The following is a 22,221-nucleotide window of genomic DNA, read 5'->3' as shown; positions in this document are numbered from 1 at the left end:
GCCATAGAAAATAAACACATATCTTAGGGTGATACAATAGGAAAATTACTCCAAGCAAAGGGAAGTAAGAAACAAGAAGGCTAAGCAACTACTACTCTAATATGGCAAAATAGACTGGTCACTTCTTCCTGACTAAGAGAACAACTCATGAGTAGGATATTACAATTCTTTTTTTATTCTTTAATTACTACTCATATTTACATATCCATCTCCCCCCATTCTCCTGACCTCCCATCCTCACATGTTCCCCCACCAACCCATCCCCCAACTCCTCCCCAGGAATAGTGAGGTCCTCCATGAGGGACCCGCAAAGTCTGTCATATCATTTGGGGGAGGGCCTAGTCCCCCCCCTTGCTATATCTGGTCCCTCCGTAGGGAATGGGCTCTTAACATACACATACTAAACACACCCACAACCTCATAAAACAAATATTACTAGATACAAAGTTACATATTAACCCCAAAATATTAATGGTGGATAATTTCAATATTCGATCTCAACAATAGAAGTGTCATCTTTCTCCCCAAAATTGGTGTATATAATTTGATTGTGTGTGTGTGTGTGTGTGTGTGTGTGTGTTTATCAAGTTTTGTTATTGGGATAATGCTTGCTTCATAAAAGAGTTCAGTAGCTGTAGTATCTTGAGTGAGAATGCCCCACCCACAGGCTTAGGTATGTGAACACTTGGTCCCCAGTTGGTGGAACTCTTGAGGGGGTTTAGAAGGCACAGCCTTATGTTAATAGATGCAGGCTTTGAGAGTTTAAAGACTTGCATCATTTCCAGTTCATTCTTTGTACTTCCTGACTACAGTTCAAGATGTGAGCCCTCAGCAGCCTGCTCCTGCTACCAAGCCTGCTGCCACCCCTCCCCACTGTAAGTCCAAATAATCACAGCAACAGAAAGTAACTAATACAGTTGTATTTCCTCCTTTCTTAGTTTATGAAATAGTTTGAAAGGCATTGATGTTAGTTCTCCTTTGAAGGTCTGGTAGATTTGTACAATGAATCTGTCGGGGCCAGACTGTTTCTATTGGGAGATTTTTTTTCTGCATCAGTCTCAATGCTTATAATAGATTTAAATTGTTTATCTTTTTTGTTTAATAAATAATATGCATATAAATTCATCTGTTTATCTTATCATTTCCAGTTTAGTGGGATATGATCTTATACGGACTGCACTAATGATATGCTGAACTTTTAAAATATCTGTCATGATGGTTTTCTTCGGGTCTTAAGAGTTATTGATTTGGGTTCTCTTTCCCTTGACTAGTTTGCTAAGGGTTTGTCAATCCTATTTATCTTTACAAAAAATCTACATTTTGTTTAATTGATTCTACTTTATTTATTTCTATTTCACTAATTTCTGCCCTGATCTTAATATTTTTACCTATTTTATCTACTGGATTTGGTCTACTCTTGTTTTTCTAGAGTCTTAAAGTAGAGCACAAAATTATCTACTGGGGATTTCTCTGACTTTTAATGTAGGCACTTAGACTGCTTTGAATGTATTCTATGGTTTTGATATACTGTATTTTCATTTTTATTCATTTCCAGGAATTTCTTGATTTCTTTCTTGATTTTGTCATTTATCCGTTCAATATTCAATGGCATGCAATTTGATCTCATGAACATGTAAATGTTCTATAGTTTTTCTCAGTGTTGAGTTGTAGTTTTACTCCATTATAATCAGAGAGAACCCAAAGATTTATTTCAGTTCTTCCATATTTGTTAATACTTGCTTTGTGTTTCAATACATGGTCTGTTTTTTTTTTGAGAAAGTTTCATGGGTTTCTGAAAAAAGGGGGGGTATTATCATGTTAAATGGAATGTTCTATAGATGTCAAATCTATGGGATCTGTGATGCCATTTATTTCAGATGTTTCTCTAATTTCTTTTGGTCTGGATGATCCATTGGCTGGTGAGAGTAGGGTACTAGAGTATCCCACTATTACTGTGCTGGGTATAGGCTATTACTTTTGCCTTTTAGTAATACTTATTTTATGTAATTAGGTGTGCCCGTGGTGTGGTGTGTGTGTGTGTGTGTGTGTGTGTGTTTAGAACCAAATGCCCTCTTGGTGGATTCTTCTCTTAATCAGTATGAAGTGACCTTTATCTCTTCTAAACTTTGTTTAAAGTCAGCTTTGTCAGCTATTAAAACAACTTCTGCTTGCCTCCTAGATTCATTTGCTTGGAGTACATTTTCTCGTGCCTTTGTCATAAGATATTTTTTGTCCTATATGGTGAGGTGCATTTCTTGGAGACAAGAAATATATACATCTAGCCCTTCAATGCAATCCTCTATTCTGTGTTATTTAATTAGAAAAATTGAGGCTATAAACATTTAGAGTGAAATGTGTGCATTATTTACTACCATTTTGTTGATTGCACAATCTTTTTTTTTCCTATTCCTCCCATTTTTCAAGTGTAGTTTATTCTTTCCTGTGACCATATGAATGTGTTTAGGTATCTTATGTAGAGCTGGATTAGTGGTTGAATTTTTTTCCTTTTCCTTCAATTATGACTAATAGTTTTGAAGGATATAGTAGTCATAGACAGACTAAGTCCTATAGCAAACAGGATTTACTATCCTGGAAATGTGAACATGTAACCACCTTTGTCACACTCATTAAGTAGAAAATAAAGAAGACTGTCTCACACAAAGAAATTACACAAAGGTGTGAAAAATAAGAGTGACTATGGTAGTCGCCTTATGACCTTCTCTACACAGGTGGCCACCCCTGGGGGTGATGAGGAGAACACCTCCGAGGGCTTGTCTACCCACAAAACTCTGTCAGGATGAACTACAAAAATGAGCTTCCTTTCTGCAGCTTTTGAGAGCTGGCTACCCCCTCTCTTCTTCTCCACCTCTGATTTCCCTCTTTTCCCAAGCATTCCAATCTGTTTACGCCATCCTTTCCTTGAGTCTCTTCCCTGCCTTCTTTCTGTTATGGCTGTCAATAGATTGCTTTTATTAAAGAAAATGTTCATAGAAGAAGGTAGAAACTATATTCAAAGAACTGAGGGCAAGCTAAACTACTACAACATGCTCCCATCCACATGTTTCTGCAAAATAATATTAACGACACCTCTACAATGTATAAAACCTCATTGTAGGGTTCAAGCCTCAGAGAATTAAAATGACAGTGATGAGGTAGTGACAGGAAGAGGGAAAAGAACTCTGATTCATTGGAAAGGTAGTAGATCCAAAATTAGATGATGTGTCTAAGACATTCCAAGGTGTCTCTCATACATGGAAGGTAGCAATTGACATTGCATCCATGCGGATAGTTTCCCATCCTGAATTCGTACTTATTTTGTTTATTAATTGCTTTTCTATAATTGTGATAAAATGTCATGACCAAAAGCTACTTAAAGAAGAAACACTTCATTGTGGATTACAGTTCCAAGGATCTAGAGTCCTCAAGATGGGAAGACATGGCAACAAGTGGCAGGAACAGGAAGCTTGCTAATTGCATTTCATCCACACATAGAAAGCAGGTAAGTGGAGTTATGCTATAATAGGTCTAAGCTTTCTCTAGCAAGGCTCCACCTCCTCAAAGTTCTATAACCTCCTGCGTAACACCCCCACAAACAGGGACCAAATGTTAACAGGAACCTGTCATGGACATTTATAGCATGAGTTCTAATTGGTCTTAGTGATTAAAACCCAGAGTCAGATATTAGGGGGTGAAAGCTGAAAGATCAGAGAAGCAGAACAGCAGCCACTGGAGTTCTTACTTCTATGAAATCCTCAGACTGAAAAGGTGCTCGCTCCTGTATCTGCCCGCCTTATATTCCTCTCTCCACCCAGCCATATCACCTCCTGTTTCCTCCTCCTTAGTTCTAGGATTAAAGGCATGTGCTTCCCAAGTACTTGGATCAAAGGCATGAGATCCCAAGTGTTGGGATTAAAGGTGTGTGCCACCACTGCCTGGCCTCTATGGTTATCAAGTGGCTTGCTCTGCACTCTGGTCTCCAGGCAAGCTTTATTTGTGAGAGTACAAACAAGATATCACTACAGACATTTCTCATTCAGACCGCTAGACCATGTGACCTTGGTGAGGCACTTGGCCTCTTGTATTCTGTCCCTCACTTCTGTAAAATGAGTGTGATCACAGTACCAGAAGAATCATGAGGGTTAAATTAATCAAAATAATGACCCACTGAAAACAGTGTCCTCTACACAGCAAAATCTACATGGCCTGCAACATAACATAGAAAGACAATTCAAATAATAATAATAATAGTTAATGCCTTAATTACTTTTGTGCTAATGTAACAAGACCTGATACAACAGCTCAAGGAGGGAAACACTTATTTTGCCTCCTGCTTTCAGAGAGATTCCATTCTATCATTGTCTGAAAGGTATAGTGCAATTCATGGTGGTGGGACTATGTGATGGAGAGTCTTCGAATCATGGTAGGCCAAGACGCAAAGAAAGTAGGCTATAATCTAGGGTGGGTATAACCACAAAAGGCCTTCTCCTAGTGATCTACTTCCACCTATAAGCCAGTACTGAAATATGGCCATGGACTTGGACCACACATGAAAATGACTTGTAATTTTCGTGTGTGTGTGTGTGTGTGTGTGTGTGTGTGTGTGTGTGTGTGTGTGTTTATCTGGTTTTGGCATCAAAGTAATAGGATATTGCCAAAAGAGCTTAGAAATATCCCTTCATTTCTATTTCACTTCCTTCAGTGTATCAGTCAGTTGACTTCCTGTTGCCTGTAAGAGGTAGCACTCTCAGCTCCAGCACCACATCTGCCAGCAGGCTGCCTTGCTTCTTGCCATGATGGTAATTAAGTTAACCTCTGAAACTGTAAGTGAGGCCTCTCAATTAAATGTATTCTTTATAAGAGTTGCTATTGTCATGGTGTCTCTTCACAGCAAATAAAACCCAATCTAGGACAATAAATAAATGTAAAGACACTATTGCTAAAGACTTTACCCTATTCGGTTGCAGGAAATTGAGAAATTAATCATATAGTTATTGTTCTGCTAAGTGTAGTTGCTTTCTGTAGATGGAAGATTCTGTCCTGCCTGGTCCTGCAACTCTTTAGTCCCAAATAAACACACAGATGCTTATATTAATTATAAACTGTTTGGCCAATGGCTCAGACTTCTTATTGACTAACTCTCTCTTAATTGTTAACTCATTTCTATTATCTAAGTATTTCCACATGATATTAGCTTACCAGAAAATACCCGGGTGTCCTACCTTCCTGGTAGCTACAAGGCATCTCCATCGCAACTCATCCTCTGAGTTCTCTCCCAGAATACTCCTAGTCTGGTAGCCCCACCTATATCTCCTGCCTGGCTACAACCTGCCTGTGTGTAGGTCAAAACTGCTTTATTCATCAATCAATAAGAGAAACATATATTCACAGCATACAAAAGGACATCCCCCATCAGCTTTCTCCTCACTACTTTCAAAAAAATAATCATAAAACTAAATCTCAGTAACTGACATCTATGCATTATCTACAACCCAAAAAGTCAGAACTGATTGAATTAGCATTATTAATGAGAAATCCACATACTTGATTATATGTGCTGTTAGAATTCCTGCTTAAGTTTATATCAAAATACAGTTCTTTTTCTGATATCATTTAACATTTTTTAATGTTTTCTTTCTGTATAATATTATGTAGTTAGTTATCTTTTGAGTTTAATTTTAATTTGCTATCAGTGTCTCTCTCTCTGTTTTTCAAGACAGGTTTTCTCTGTGTAGCTTTGGAGCCTATCCTGGTTCTCACTCTGTAGACCAGGCTGGCCTTGAACTCAGAGAGATCTTCCTGCCTCTGCCTCCCGAGTGCACCACCAATGCCCCACTAGTGCCTTTCATTTTTTATTAGTTCTTATTATGTGAATTTTAACCTTCTCATTTAAAAAGTCTATGTGATTTCCCTACTTTGATATTTATTTCACCTACTTAACAGTTGTAGATGATGTCAGACGTGGCACTGAACAGCTGAGGTTGCAGGGAAACATACCCCCCGGGTTTTCTTAATGTAGAGCTAGAAGTTCTTTGCTTTCCCTTTGTATTTAGCTCCTAGATGGCTCCTTCTTCAATAAAAGTAAGCAAAGGCCCTAACACAGCCCTTTCCTGCCTCATACCACTCAGACACTAGGGTGACTGTCACAACCTTGATGTAATTGACTACTGCGTTTGTGACTTTCAGGAAACTGGAGAAAGAAAAAGGGTACTTATGAAAAATTATGCATCCATGAAAGCCATCTTTGACATGGTACCAGCTCACAGGGACACCTTGGTTTTCTGACCACTCCCTGTAAAAGAGAGGGATCACCACAGAAGATCACAATTTGGCAGTTCTCTGGGAACACCTCAGGAAACTGAGCAATGGTCTTGTCATCTGCTAAAAGAGGTGAAATTTCTGCATGTGAAACATGCTTGGTTTCCAGACGGGATCATGGGGGCCGGGGTGTCCTTCTGATGCTGTGAAACAGCTTTATTCATCAACCAATAAGAAAAACACATATATTCACACCATACAGAAGGACGGTCTCCCATCTCAGGCAGCCTCACTAAAAGGTCCAGGAAACTCAGAAGTGGGTGTTACCTCCTGAGCCTTTGGAACATATTCAGAATCAAGCCATTTCTTGCTGGGTCCTCCAGCAGTCAGGGCTGTGGGAAGGGCTGGTCCATCTAGTCACTTCCTGGGCAGAACGAGATGGTGTCAATGACCCAGACCCTGGTTCTAGACCTAGTCACCGGAGAGACCCACACACTGAGTCGGGATACTTGTCAAAGCAGAGTCTCACTTTATCGTAACAGGCATGCGCTTATATAGTGTTGAGAAAGACAGTGGGGACCTCAGGGAGGGGTGAGATGTAAGGGCCAAGAATATCTCACTACACCAGCAGTAGCTGGGCAGAGGCAGTTTTGCTGAGTCATTCCTTTGAGGAAGTAATAACTCAGAGACAGGTCTCCAAACTCTAGCCAGGCTTGGGAAATTCCACTAGGCTTTGTGTCTGGGCCCTTTTAGGCCCAGCAATTTCTTGAACCTCTTCCAGGCATTTGAAGGTACACCAATACCTTTCAACACGGTATTTCTCCAGCAGAGGTTAATAGGGCCTGTTTTTACACATGGGTATGGTTATTAAGTCTCTGGTAAGGAATGGGATGTTTGGTTTCTGATGATAGGACAGTAAGTAGAAACGAATGGCCTATACTAGAGAATTAATCAGGACCTGAGCCCCGACCTGGCAAAGACTAGAGATGTTAACCAGGGCCTGGGTGACAATGGCCAATGAACGATTCAACCTCCAACAATACAACACAAAGCACCCCCTGTGAGGAGTCTACTCCGTAGCTTTCCAAAGCCTTCAGGGACTGGATGGAAGCATCCGGGAAATTCTTAGAAACTGCAGGGTAATGGTGGTCACAAAGCTTGCTGCACCTAAGAAAGCAAGGGCAAACACTAAACAGGGGTCCCTGGAGACCATCTTAATCATCACCCTCTACTCTCAGGGTGGGTGGATCATGGTTATATCTTCAGAATGACCCTACCAAGTAAAAATGGCTATCTTCACTTTTCCTGTCTGGGTTTGAGGCCAGGATTCTCCATGCAACCCACACAGTGTTTCCCATAGACAGCAAACCCCATATAGAATCATGCAAGTTCAAATCTCTTGCCTTTAGAAGAAAAACAGCCACCAAAGACCCCAAATCAAGCATTTGGAACAACTGTTCTACTTCTACTGACACAAACTCAGGGGATGCCTCTCCTGATGTCATGGACATGCGTTGATCATTGTTAAAATTTCTGCTAGAAACCCTTCAAGTTGATATTGATGTTAATACTAAACTCTTTTCTTAAATGTTTGTTCTGATATTTATGTTCATATAATTGAGCAAAATAATGGGATAGTGAGGAAATTTCACTTCCTAATTGAGAGCTCTTAGATTCTTCCCTATTGCCTCGGCTGCCTTGAGGAATTAACTAATAGTCACACATCCAGCTGGACTGCCCTTATGCATGCAATGGTCACATCTTGAGGAAGCTACACAACTACAGACACTCGCCACTAACTCACAATGTAGTTCTTGCATTAGCAGCCCAGCCAGTACTGTTTCAAACAGCTTGCATCAGACTTTTCCTAACACTTTGTGCTAAAAACAGAGGAGAGGCCCTGACTCTATAGCCTAATGGAGGGACTCTTAATACAGACCACTATGGTACAAGAAAGATATGATTCCCATGAATGTAATTTTTCATTTTCTTACAAATCTGCTGAGACTAGAGCACATACACACTTAGTCTTACCTACGCAGGCTTTTGGGTTCACTCTGCATGCTAGCTCCAAGACACTTTCCCTCATCTTCAACATTAGGTACAATAAATCATTTAATTTGGGGCAATGGAAAGATTTATCAGTGGTTAAGAACACTGTCCCCCCATGACCCATGTTTGATTTCCAGTACCCCACACAGTGCCTCACAAGCACTGGTAACTCTAATCCCTGGGAGTGAGTGACCTCTTCTTTGAGTACATGTTAATAGACACACAAAGGCAAAGCACACACACACACACACACACACACACAGACACACAGACACACAGACACACAGACACACAATACACACATACACACACACACACACACACACACAGACACACAGACACACATACACACACACACACACACACACAGGACACAAAATGAAAAAAAGATTTAAAAACAGTATTTCACTCACAGAAAACATGAGTTTTCTGTGTATGGGAAGTTTGAAAAAGTATTTCACTATCATATTGGGGTACCTCGCCCAGCTTTAATCTATGGGGAGACACTTGGTCTTTTTTTTTTAATTAGAAACAAGCTTCTTTCACATGTCAATCCCAGTTCCCTCTCCCGCCCCTCCTCCCCATCCCCACCCCCCATCCTAACCCCTTTCTGCTCCCCAGGGAGTGTGAGGCCTTCCATGGGGATCTTTCGAAGTCTGTCATATAATTTGGAGCAGGGTCTAGACCCTCTCCTGTGTGTCTAGGCTGAGAGAGTGTCCCTCTATGTGGAGAGGGCTCCCAAAGTCCATTCATATACTAGGGATAAATACTGATCTACTACCAGAGCCCCATAGATTAACCAGACCTCCAAACTGACATCCTTGCTCAGGAGGTCTGGAACATTCCTATGCTGGTTTTCCAGCTATCAATCTGGGGTCCATGAGCAACCCCTTGTTCAGGTCAGCTGTTTCTATAGGTTTCTCTGGTCTGGTTCTCACCCCTTTGCTCAACACTCCTCCCTCTCTGCAACTGGATTCCAGAGTTCATCTCAGTGTTTAGCTGTGGGTGTCTGATTCTGCTTCCATCAGCTACTGGATGAAGGCTCTAAGATGGCATATAAGGTATCATCAATCTCATTATCGGAGAAAGGCATTTAAGTAAGGTAGCCTCTCAATTACTGCTTAGATTGTTAGTTGAAGTCAAATGCATAGATCTCTGGACATTTCCCTCGTGGCAGATTTCTCTTTAAACCTATAGTGGCTCTTCCCTCTATTATGGAATCTCTTTTCTTGCAGTCCTCTATTCTTCCCCTGACTCAATCTTCCTGCTCTTTCATGTCCTCCTCTCCCCCTTCTTCCCCTCTCTTTCTTCTAGCTCCGTCTCCCCTCCCCCCATGCTCCCAATTAGCTCAGGAGATCTTGACCCTTTCCCCTTCTCCAGGAGACCATGTATGTCTCTCTTAGGGTCCTCCTTGTTGCCTAGCTTCTCTGGCGGTGTGAACTGTAGGCTGGTAGGGGAGATGCTTAGTCTTACTGCAACTTGATACGCCATGTTTTGTTGATACTCATTGCAGACCTGCCCTTTCCTAAATGAAAGCAGAGGAGGGTATTGGGGGCTGGGAGGAGAGGAGGGAGGGGAAGTGGCCACCATGATGGAAAATAAATAAATAGATTTAAAGAGTATTTCACTCATTTTTTCTTTCCCATTTTTGAGTAGGAAATCCTGAGAAAGTTCTAGGAAGGTAGAATGGTGTTGTTGATGGCAGGTGACCACTGGCAGCAGAGGCACAGCAGAAGCAGAGCTGTGAGAGCAAGCTTATTCAGATACCATCAGGGGCAGAGCCACAGAACCATGGCTGGTTAAGACTGTGCTAGAAGCCATAGGAGCAGCCAGAAGTATTGATAGCAACAGTAGCAGGTACGTTGAAATTGTTAGTGGCCCTGAAAGCAGCAGAGGTGGGGCTGTAAGAACAGAGCAACAAACATCTTCAGAAACTTAACCATAGTGACCACAGTGACCTTCAGTCAACTCTGAGTGCCTTGCCATCTTCCACCATCACAGTACCACCCAATAGCAGGACCAGCCTTGAATTCTGTGTCTATCACCTCTTTCATCTCCATCAACGTTTTTAGGACTGTGAGTATTCCTTGGGAGTAATATTATTCATTTAACTAGTTTAACTTCACAAAGAAATATCAACCTGCCAGGTGGTGGTGGCACACACCTTTAATCCCAGCACTCAGGAGGCAGAGGCAGGCGGATCTTTGTGAATTCAGGACCAACCTGGTCTACAAGAGCTAGTTCCAGGGCAGCCTCCAAAGCCATAGAGAAACCCTGCCTCAAAAAAGAAAAAGAAAAAAGTATCAACCTATATGTACATTTATTAACAGGTCTCATGTACTAATTTATACTAAAAAACAAGTCCCGGAACGAAATAGCTGTAACACAATAAATAAAACACCCAGAGACAGATATTGGGGTTCAAACTTCAAACTGAAGATGAGAAAAGCAAAGCATCTGGACACTGCCTCTCACTCTACCTCAGACTGAAAGGCGATCCTGGCTCCACCAAACCCCAGACTGCTGCCTCTCCTCAGCATAGCTGGAGAATCCTGAGACTTCAATCAATGCCTTGCTATCCTCAACATGGCTGGAGAATGAATGCCAACTCTGAGATCCTGTTTCTGTCTTAAATATATCATGAGTCCCAGGATTAAAGGACTGAGCTCTGTTACTCTTTTAGACTGATTCAATCTTGTAGAGCCCTGGGTTGCCTTGAACTAACAGAGATTAGTCTACCTCTTAATCCTGAGTCCTGGGATTAAAGGTGTATGCCACCACTGCATAGTTTCTATAGCTGACTAGTGTGGCTGGCTTTGCAAACTGATCTCCAGTGGCTTTATTAGATCATAAACAATGTATCACCACCAATGCATCTTCCTGGCCTTTCTGTAAGGGTGATTTGCTGATGAGAACATCAGGAACTGTGGAGAACCTGGTATTTTGCAAGACCAGAGTCAAATTACCTCCTTTGTACCTGACATAATATCTTTGTGACTATTAGGTAACTCCTTTAGAATATACAATTAGATACCTAGCTCCCACCAACCACCATATAGCAAAGGCCTGAAGCAGAGGTTTCTTGCTTTGTTTTAGCTGGCCTACTTAATGTTCCCACAAATGTACCTAAAAGGGGCTTGATTTATGGTCTGCTTTGGTTTGTTTGTATGTTGTTTGTTTTTGTTACTATAAAAACTTCATCTAACTATTACCACATTGAAAAATGGAATCTTAAATGACATAAGCCTATGTTTCCCAGTTGTGGTCACTCATATTTGGCCCCAATTTCAGGAGAATGTTGTGGTTTTATGTTAACACTAGGTTCCTTCATGCCACAAAAATGTGTCCTTTAGGCTTATTTCAGATATAGTCAAGCAATTCTCCATAACAGTGCAGTGCCTTTAACCTCATATCCTCTCTTCGGTGGTGGCTCATCTGTGCATTCCATAGCAATGGACAACTTTCTGTGCTTCTGCTGTTTTTAAGATGGTGTGCCCATGCCCATGCCCGTGCCCATGCCCGTGCCCGTGCCCGTGCCCATGCCCTCTCCCGTGCCCGTGCCCGTGCCCATGCCCATGACTGGAAGTGCAAGAGACTCCCTAAGGTCAAGTACTCCTGTAGCCTCTAATTTAAAAAGGCCACTTCCACATTAGTTCACCAAATATTTGGGCCACTCACCCCACTGACAGCAATACCCAATCTGACACCTCAGTTAGGACACTGAACAGACTGTGGGAATGATCCACAAGAGAAAAAGCCAGACCCAATGCTCACATGAGGAGAACCTGGCACTTGTCACCATAGCCCCACTGGTAGCAGCTACCACAGTAGACAGGAGTTGACAGCTCTCTGAGGTACAGAGAAATGCTGGGGCTAACCAGTGGTGAGTGTGTGAGGAGATGCAGATGAGCCATTGGCCACTCATATCTTAATGAGTCATCTATAGCAACAAAATGAAAGAAGAAAATAAGAGGGACACAAATGGGAAGGGAAGAAGCCAACCGTCTTTTTTGTAGACAATGCGATTCTCTATTTGAGAAACCCCAAAGATTCTTCCAGAAAACCTCTGGAAGCTGTGAACACTTTCAGCAAAACATGTAAGAGTACAGTATTACTGACAAAAGTCAGAGCCTTCCCATTTTCTTTTCGTTTTCCTTTCTTTTGAAATTTTCTGAGATTAGAATTTACTTGCAAATTTTCTTCTTTCCATTTCCACCTCCAAATCCTACCATATGTCCCCACCCATTTTCAAATTCATGGACTCTTCTTTTTGGCTAACTGTTATTGAACACATATATGTATGTATATATATTTAATAGCAATTGTATATAGCAATATATATATATATATATATATATATATATATATATATATATTTGGGAATATACATCCCTAATATAATCTGTTCAGTCTATGTAGTACCACCTGTATGCATGTTTTCAGTGCTGACTATTTGTGCTCTTCCCCGGGGAAGGCCACCTCCTGCATTCCCATCAGTTGCCTATAGTTCTTTGTCTAGAGCTGAGGCCTCACAGGCTTTCTTCTGTCCAACTTGGCATGTCCATTGGTGTCATCCTTGTTTGGCTTACATTTGGGTAGCTGTGTTGGTGATACTCTGTGGGTGTAGCTTCTGATACCACTTGAAAACACAATTTCACAGCAAACCCCGATCCTCTGGTTCTTACAAATTTTCCTCCTCCTCTTCTGCCATGGTTCCCGAGCCTTAGTTGCAGGCATGCATTTTAGATGCGTCCCTTGGAACTGGATCCTTCCTATTTTTCTTTCTTTTTTAAAAAATGTATTCATTTAATTTAGAAACAATCTTATTTTACATATCAATCCCAGTTCCCTCTCCCTCCCATCCTCCCATGCCCCCCACCGACCGACCTCCCATCCACTCCTCAGGGAGGGTAAGGACTTCAATGGGGGATCATAAAAGTCTGTTACATCATTTGGGGGAGTTCCTAGGCCCTCCTCCATGTATCTGGGCTGAAAGAGTATCCCTCCATGGGGAATGGGCTCTCAAAGTCCATTTGTGCACTAGGGATAAATACTGGTTCCACTGTCAGAGGTCCCATAGACTGCCCAGGCCTCCTAACTGACACCCACATTCAGAGGGCTTGGTTTGGTCCAGTGCTGGTTCCCCAGCTTTATGATAACAAACATGCTCCAGGGAAATAAGGGAAGCAATCTCATTTTAAAATGCCTCTTAGACTTCTCCTTTGAGGAGTGGTAGCTACAGTTATCTGTGTGGATACGGATAATCATTAGAATGTCGTAATAACGCTGGTCTAACAAAGAGACAGTAGTAGAATCCTTTCTAAAGTCTATGACCTCACCAGCCCCAGAAAGCTGGCTGGGTTTCCCGCTCTGGCCATGATTTCCCTGCTGTTGAATGTGTCCTAAGTCCAGTTAGACAGCTGTTGTTTACCACTGATGGGAGAGTGCCACCTACTGTCCCATGCATATCTTGACATGCCGGTAATTGTCATGATTCACAGATGTTGCAGCCTGGTGGGACTGTTTAACTGCTTCCCTCCCTTGGGCTCTTGCATAGAATTTTCTGGAACCATGGAAGCTAGACTGCATAAAAGAGGTTTTCAGGTCAGACCAAGCTCAAATCTTCTGAATCTTGTGTCCTAAGCGTGTGGTGTCTTCAGCAATAGTGGTCCATCTTCAACCCCCAAGAGGTAACCAAGAAATATATTGATAAGCCATATTGTTTTGGGAGTAACTTGGGCTCCCCTGACCAACCATTCCAAACGAGATTATTGCTGGCTTAAGGTTTTTAAAGACTAGATAGATAGATAGATAGATAGATAGATAGATAGATAGATAGATATAGATAGATGTCAGATGATAAATACATAGAGATATCATATATAGTTTTATATAGTATATAATTATATGTAGTTATATGTAGTTTATAATATATCTTATATACTGTATAATTTTAGGTAAATGTACAATAATACTTTCCTTGAGGATTTACGAGCAGCCTTGGTATCATTTGTGCCTCATCCCTCTTTTTCCTTTTGTACTGACCCCCCCAGCTGGAAACTCCTCCATATTCCTAAAACTTTCATGCAGAATCAACAACAGATCATAGGGGTGACAGCATCAATGGCTATGTCAACATCACAACTCCTGCGTCTGTGGCTCCGGGAACTTACCTGGAGGTTGGTGGATGATTTAGGAACTTTGGCCTGGGAAAACCATCAAGTGTTCAGGGCTTAATCCTAAAAGTGTGTGAAGAGAGAGGAATTTATACACCAGTGTGGACATTATGGAAATCCAAATGAAGGTTTATTAATAAGCTAGAAACAAAACTTCCAAATGATCTGGCTATACCACTCCTGGGCATCTACCCAAAAGACTCCACATGCCTCTACATAGATACCTGTCCATCCAAACTAATAACTACTCTATTAATAGTACCACAGAAATGGCATCAGGCAAAATGCCCACCAATATATGAATGGATTATGAAAGTGTGGAGCCTATCTTCTAATTTTTATTTATGTCTATCAGTGCGTGAGAGAGGGAGACTAGAAGCCCAGAATTAAACAGGAGCTCAGGAGAGGGAGTAGTATTTTCAGGAGAAGATAAGCATATAATTAAATCTCAATAGCTGGCATCTATGCTTTATATAAAATCCAAAAGGTCAGTACTGGTTTAATTAATGTCTAAGTATTAATGAGAGATCTTAAATTCTTGACAATGCTCTGTTAGAATTCCTGTTTGCATTTATAACCATATATAGTTCTTCTGATGACATTGAAGAACTGTATTCTGTTTCTGTACTATTTCATGCATTTAACCATTTCTTATGAGATTCATTTCTGTTTTGATCTTGGTGCCTATCACCTCCTATTAGCTCTGAATATGTAAATTTAAGCCCTCTAGTAAAGAAAACACATCAAAATTCCAGGCATGTTTTCTTACTCCGGTGTTTATTTTGTCTGAATGGGAGCAGCAGATGATACTCTTAGACATACCATGGGAAATTTGCCATTAGAGGACAACAACACATTTTATATCCTTCAATGCAAAACCAGCAAATCTGTGCTTCTACCTCATCTCTCTCTCTCTCACCACACACAGCTTAAACATGTCCTTCCACAGTAAAAGAAAACTCAGCGAAGACACAAGTACAAGCCTTTCTTCCTTCACATCATAGAGACCACAGTTATGATGATATACTCTTCATGTAATTGATAATGGCATTTAAAATGTTCCTGGAGCAGGGAAAAGAGAAAGGCTGCTTATCAAACAGAACCATGCATCCGTGAAAGCCGTCCTCCACATGGTACCAGGTCACAGGGACCCCCTGGTCTTCCAAGTGCTTCTTGTAGAGCAAGGTGTCATTACAGAGGGGGTCATTCTCACAGCTCACCAGGAAGGCCTGGGGGAGCTGGGCAATAATCTTGTCATCTGCTAGAAGAGGCGAAATCTTTTCATCCAAAATATGTTTGGTTTCCAGATAGGCAGCCTCGTTGAAAGGTCCCAACTTGGGCTGGAAACTTTTGCTCCTGAACTTTTGGGGAATGTTGTCAGAGCTGACCCATTTCTTGTATTTCTTCCAGGCGTTCAGGGACACACAAGCTCCTGTCAACATGACATCTTTCCAAGAAAGGTCAATGTCCAGGTATTTGCAAATAAGTGAAATCATTAAGTCTCTGGTAAGAAATGGCACGTTTCGTTTCTGCAGATGTGATGGTAACTGGAAATTGAGGACCTGCACAATTGGAGTAATCAGGACTTGAGCCTGCATCTGGGGGAGATTGGCTTGACTGACCAAAGTCTGAGTGACAAGGGCCACAGTCCAGCCCCCTATACTCTCTCCACAGAGCACTACGCGTGAGGGGTCTACCCCACAGGTTTACAGGTCCTTCAGGGAGTGGATGGAGACATTCAGGCAATCCAAATAAATAGCAGGATGATGATGGTCAGGAAGCCTACGGTACCTAAGAAGCATGAACAAGACGCACTTGCATACACACAAGTCATGGGAGATCACTACACACAGCATCCTCTACTCTCACAGGAGACCAAACGTGATCTTCAGAATGACCCTCATTAAAGATGTCTGTCTCCACTTCTCTTACATGGGACTTGAAGAAACCTGTATAGAGTCAAGAAAACTAGGAATTTCCACTCCAGTCCATACCCTGCTTCATGGATGAACACACAGAACCAGGTAAATCCAAAGCTGTTGCTCTGGGAGGCAGGTAAAACAGTAAGTATCTAGAGAAGGCAACTGACACTTTGCTGGCCCCACCTTTGCTCGGACTCATCTCTCCCTGATGTGTTGAACTTGGTAAAAATCGCTGCCAGCTACTCTTGAGGTATTTTATTGACTGCTTTAGTGGGAAAGCTCCTTTATTTGAGCTGGTTACAGAGAGGTGGGGATACTGGCAATGGTGACATCAGACCAGTGGTTTCAGAGTGATAGCAGAGGCAGAGGCAGAGACATTTGGGAGACAAGGATGACACCAGTGGAGGCAAAGCCACGAGGACCATGGATGGCCAGGCCAAAGGGGCAGCCGGAAGCCACTATAACAATAGTGGCAGACTTGCAGAAGCAGCCAGAAGCACTGACTAAGACAATGGTAGAGATGAGAACATGCTGGCAAGAGAGCAATAAATACCTTCCAAAGCATCAACCCAGCCCCCTCCATCTTCAACCTGACCTTCTGCTCACCACCCAAAAATGATACCACTCGGCTGCTAAAAGTGGAGCCAGGCTAAGGTCTGCATCCATTATCCCTGTCCCCACTTCAGGGTTCCAAAGGCTTATGTGGCTTTCTAGAATGTAGTCTTTGGGTTCTAATTAACTTCACAAAGAAATACAACCCTGTATATGACATTTTGAATAGGGATTGCCCATGAGTTTCCACCACTTAGGTTTCTTCATGTCGTGTGTCCTTCAGGTTCATTTCATGTACAGTGAAGTAACTCTGCATAGGGGTAGAGCGTTCTTTAATTTCATCCTCTACTGCCACTCATTCATGCACTCCACAGCAATGTGCATCCATGCAGGCATCAGATATTTTGCAGGTAGTGTATAGGGTATGAGAACAAGAAACCCCTGAAGGAAGGCTCCTTTTCTCTGGTCTCCATTCAAAAAACAAACCCACCCAACAAGCTCTCCCCTCTGTGAATAAGTCACCAATAGTCTCAGGCCACTCACCCCACCATCAACACCACTGAATCTGTCTCGAGGGCCATTGAGCTGCATAAGCGATGGTAACGGTCTAAAAGAAAAGACCCAGTGTTAAAGCAATGTGACAAAAAACAAGCACTTTCCACCACATCCCCCTGGACAGCAGCTACCTTGCTGGACCTAAACATGACATCTTCTCTCTGACATTCAGAGATGTTCGTGGCTACAGCATAGGAAGACCAGGAAGAGACACAAGTGACAAGATTGGAGAGGACACCAAGGGGGATGGGAGTAGTTCCAATAGAGCAGTGACAAGCTCTGAAGTGGTTTTGGGACCCTTCTGGTGGGAAGAGAAGACAGGAGCTAAAGATGAGAAACGGTGCTAGGACACTGTGTTTTGGGTTCAGCAGTGCAGGGGAGGAAGTGAACGGATTCTCTCCACCATGTGTCAGCCGAGCTGAGGAGAGTGCATGCATTTGAGAGTGTTGTGAGAAGGCAGAAATGGCCAGAGCCATGAGTGGAGAGCAAAGGAAGGAATCATATCCAGTTCCAGGACAGCCCTACTCTGACACTCGGCCCCTATCTAGACTTAAACCAATATAGAAAATATTGTTATATAAGCTAAAAGCAATTAACTGGAATGAGCCCTGGGCTCTGCACCCATCTTCTCATTAGGAAGCTCCAACTTCTTCCTCCACTGACTCCCTCCTGACAAATCCTCATGAGACCATGTGCCTGATCCCACCTTTGATGAAAACCTTCCCCCTGCCCTCGAATGCCAGCTCCTCACCCAGGCTTCCAGTAAGTGCACCTCCTCCATGATAGAAGATGATGCCTCGCCGGGGTTGGGAAGACGCTTTCTTGGGCTTCAGCAACCTCACAGGGATTGTCCCAAAATGCAAGTCAGTCACCAACATGTTAGGATCCTTATTTATCGGCATTAGGCCTTCGAGAAACTGTAAAAACCGGGGCATGGTGCAAATCCTCAGTTTCTCTAGTATGTTCCCCTGCAGTAGGTGAAGGGTGGAAAGTGAGGCGTAAGAGACAGTGGCGGGTGAGTGGCTGCTGAAGCCACTTAGCACTGCTCAGGTGTGCTCACCATTCCTCGCTGCCTGCTTTCTCCACATGCAAAGGGGTCGTGGGGACAGAACTCACTGTGCACTCTCTTCATATAGGGGCCTGTTGGAAATTTTCTTCCCACGAGGTCCTGAATGCTGCTGCTGCTGCTGTGATTGGAGTGTTGGCCTCCCTGCATCCAAACTCCATTGCCAGTGAAATCCCATTGCCAGTGTGAAGAGGTCGGCATTTCAAGTGGAGGTGATGTGGTCCCTCTTGAGTTACTTAAGTCGTTTATGAGGTGACTGTTATACGTATCTTCATAATAGGCTCCTGAGGATGGATGTCCCAGGTTTTTCTGTCCTATGAGTATAAGCATACCTTTCCTTTTCTACTAACAGGTGACTTAAGATGGACTATTGCTGGGATGACTGCTCTAGGGTTTCCCAAACTACAAGAACAGGTAAATCCTTGCTCTAGGATAAACCAAATTGCTTGAGGTGGTCACAGCAAGGCCAGAAATGGACAGAGATCCCATGGAAGTGCCTAAGGATGAGAGAGCCAAATAACTGAAATTGATAGAATAGTTTCATAGTATTAGACCTTGCTAATGCATAATTTTTAGTGTCTCTTTGGCTCCTGTATCTCAAGACCAATTTATGTTCACTTGGAACCACCAACAGTGTACCTTGAGAATCATACCCCACAGGTACCCTCATAATCCCACTATTTGTCATAGGATGGTGACCCAGGACCAAGCTTTATTACCCTACCCAATCTCAGAAAGAAAAAAAAAACACTCCATTGCATGGAACAGATTGCTAACCCTTTAGTGTTCTATAAATTTAGAGTTAACCTAAATGGAATTCAGGTACACCTAAAGAATAGAGGATGGAGGGTGAGAGAGCAGTCCACACAGGATAAAAGGACCAGACACACCTGTCAAATTCTTGGGCTTGCTATGGTTCCATAAGACATGTATGCTACCTGACAAAGTAATTGAGAAAATCCTTTGACACCCAGCGTCTGCAAATACAAAAGACACCTCAGGTGTGGGCAAATTCTCACACCCCACCTTGCCCAAGTTTCCTGTCTGCTATACAACTTGGTGAAGACAGTGACCATATAGGACTGAGACAGAAAAGCAAAAGGGACATTTAATGAGGCTAAGATCATCTTTCTTTTTCTGAAGTCTTAGACCATTGTCGGACCGGCTAAAAAGCTGTGTGCACTTCTATGGCAGTGGGTTCAACAGATGTGGATGCAGTATATAAATGAGTCAACTTGATCCAAGAAAGACAGTAAGTACACTGTGTGGAACCTGTGCACTTTAGGGAAGGATGAAAATACTTCTGGGTGGACATCACTACAGGCGCCTTGCAATCATCTCCATGTAAGCAAGTGACTATCAAAGCCACTATTAAGCATCTCATTGTAAGGATTCAGGCATTATGCTGACCTGCCCCGTCACCTGGCAGAACGCATTCAGGCTGTACCCTGGTCAGCCCAGGTGCAAAGCACCCCCTTTAAAAGAAAGACCTCTGCCCACTTACACTCTCTTTCCACTCTTCTCTTTCCCAATCTCTTTCTGCTCTCTTTCCACACTCTTTCCCTCTCTCTTCCCTGCTGTTTCCCTGGGTCAGGCAAGACTTTTCCTGTCTCCCTCTTCTCTTCTGTCCTCTCTCTGTCTCTGTGTCTCTTTACCTCTTTTCTCTTTTGTCCCCCTTCCCTTTCTAATAGAATTTCTCACTTAAGCTGTCTGCCTGGCATGTTTGTCCCTCCATTTAGGTCATCGTCTCCTGCCACGGAATCCTCCAGCAGGGTTCCCCGCACGCTTTATCATAACACTTGTACAATGCGGTGGTAAAGGTGGGCACTCACAGAGAAGTGCCAGCTAATGCTCTCACCAGCATGGCCATTAAGAAGTCATTACTTCATTGCCTACAAGGATGCTGAGGCACAGAGAAGTTAGCCAAGGGGCTCTTGAGCCGGTGCAAACACAGCAGCAATGCTTCCCAGACAGCCTGGCTATGCACTTGTCACTTCTCTCCTTCCACACCCTCCTCAGCTGACCTTTGAGGTAATCAGTGGCATCTACCAGGTTTTCAATCAACATTTCCACATCAGGAATCACTCAGATTGCCTACTTTTCATATGGGGCCAAACTATCTTTCACACATCTGCTGTACATATTAGCATAAGCTGATCTCTGTCCCTAATTTTGAGCCCAGAAGGCCAGCACAGGACACTATTGTCTGCGCACTTATGCTAAAGGGCTAGGTGAATCCATCACATTGATGTCATCAAACAATGCCTGACTTGTGCTCAGGACAAAGCTGAGTAAATCAATCTCTGTCCTCGGAGTCTCACATGGGGGTGGGGAATCACCCGGGGACAAGGACATGGAAACAAGGAGGAAGGAGACTATTATTTAATGTGGTTTTGGAACAATCAGGGTTTAGCGGGTAGCATCTGGATCTAAAATTATTTTCTTGGTGCTCAGAAAAGAGATTCTTTGATAAGACCTGTGATGCACCCATTAATTTGACCCTAAGGTGCTGGTGGTAGGGGATGGCCAGTTTAAGGACAAAGCCTGGCTAGAATACATAGTCAGATCCTTTCTCAGAAAGAAGGACAAGAAAAGAAATACACAAGGTGGAAGGAGAGAGAAGAGAAAGAAGAGAAAATTCCACGGGGAGAGAACGGGAAAGAAAAGAGATGGGGAAGTAGAGAGTTGGGAACAAGAAAATCCCCCACTCAGTCTTATGAGAACCTAGAGAAAGAAGAGAGGGAAATGAGAGGAGAATGGTAAGGCTCAAAGAACGCCCCCAACCCATGTCAGGGCCCAAGAGAAAACTCACCAAAGTTAACACATACAGCCAGATGCCGTGGATAAACCACATCTTCGCCAGGTGCTTGAGGGTGGAGGGAATTTCTGCAGTGAGAAATTGCTGAATAAGAACCCATGCAAAGACTCCACTAAGAAGGAGGGCAGCCCTGCCAGCAGCAGCAGCCACAGGACAGCCATGACCCAGATGCTCCAGAGCCCCCAGCAGCTGTTGCCTGGGGACCTGACTTCAGAACTTCTGTGAAGGGAACCTGATCCTGTTTTACATGCCGCTGTCTCCACCCTCTCCTTCCAGGGTATGTCTGGAGCAGTGGACTGACCTGGATTCCAGAACTGCACAGAAGCCAGCCAATGCGAGATAGATAAATACGCTCAATAAACAAAAGGCTGAAAAATCTCTCCTAGATTTCAAGGAGGAACTGAGAACCGGGCTTTCACAGAACACAGATTTAGACTGTCACTGGCATCCCAGGAACTGTGGGTCCCAAGGAGAGGTAGACAAGGGCTACACAAGGCTAAAGACCTGGTGCTTCAGCTGTATGACATGGCATGTACTTCTTTCAGCAAAAGCCTGGCTAGGGTGAGCGGTGCACTTCCCATCCCAATTCTGTGCTTCACTGCTTCCAACTGTTTAGTGTTGCAATGCAGGACACAGAGATTTGAGGAAAATATTGTTACAATCATCAGTTAATAGTCAGCAAGGTGTTGAGCAGATAATGTAAGGCTCTGGCCACCAACCCTAACTGAAGAGATCGATCCGCAGTCTGTAAGGCTAAGGTTTCTTTATTCAGATAAACACCAGGCAAGCACAAGCCAAAGTGTGCCAGGGGCAGCCAGGCAGCCA

The 22,221-nt window shown here is 43.0% G+C and overlaps 1 non-coding gene across 1 annotated transcript; it reads right to left on the bottom strand.

Annotated features, from left to right (window-relative positions):
• Positions 1-11,788: 11,788 nt before the first annotated feature.
• LOC100760755 lies at positions 11,789-21,557 on the bottom strand. The gene is made up of 5 exons (XR_003481826.1): positions 21,391-21,557; positions 18,264-18,480; positions 17,501-17,564; positions 15,511-16,274; positions 11,789-11,931 (listed from the first exon to the last, which is right to left on the bottom strand). It is a non-coding gene; the product is annotated as an arylacetamide deacetylase-like 4 (transcript).
• Between the last annotated feature and the right edge of the window lie 664 nt (positions 21,558-22,221).

This window comes from Cricetulus griseus, chromosome 2, assembly GCF_003668045.3.
Source record: "Cricetulus griseus strain 17A/GY chromosome 2, alternate assembly CriGri-PICRH-1.0, whole genome shotgun sequence".
Classification (NCBI taxonomy): Eukaryota; Metazoa; Chordata; class Mammalia; order Rodentia; family Cricetidae; genus Cricetulus; species Cricetulus griseus.
The sequence above is the reverse complement of the archived record's forward strand: the minus strand, read 5'-3'. Positions and strand labels throughout refer to the sequence as shown.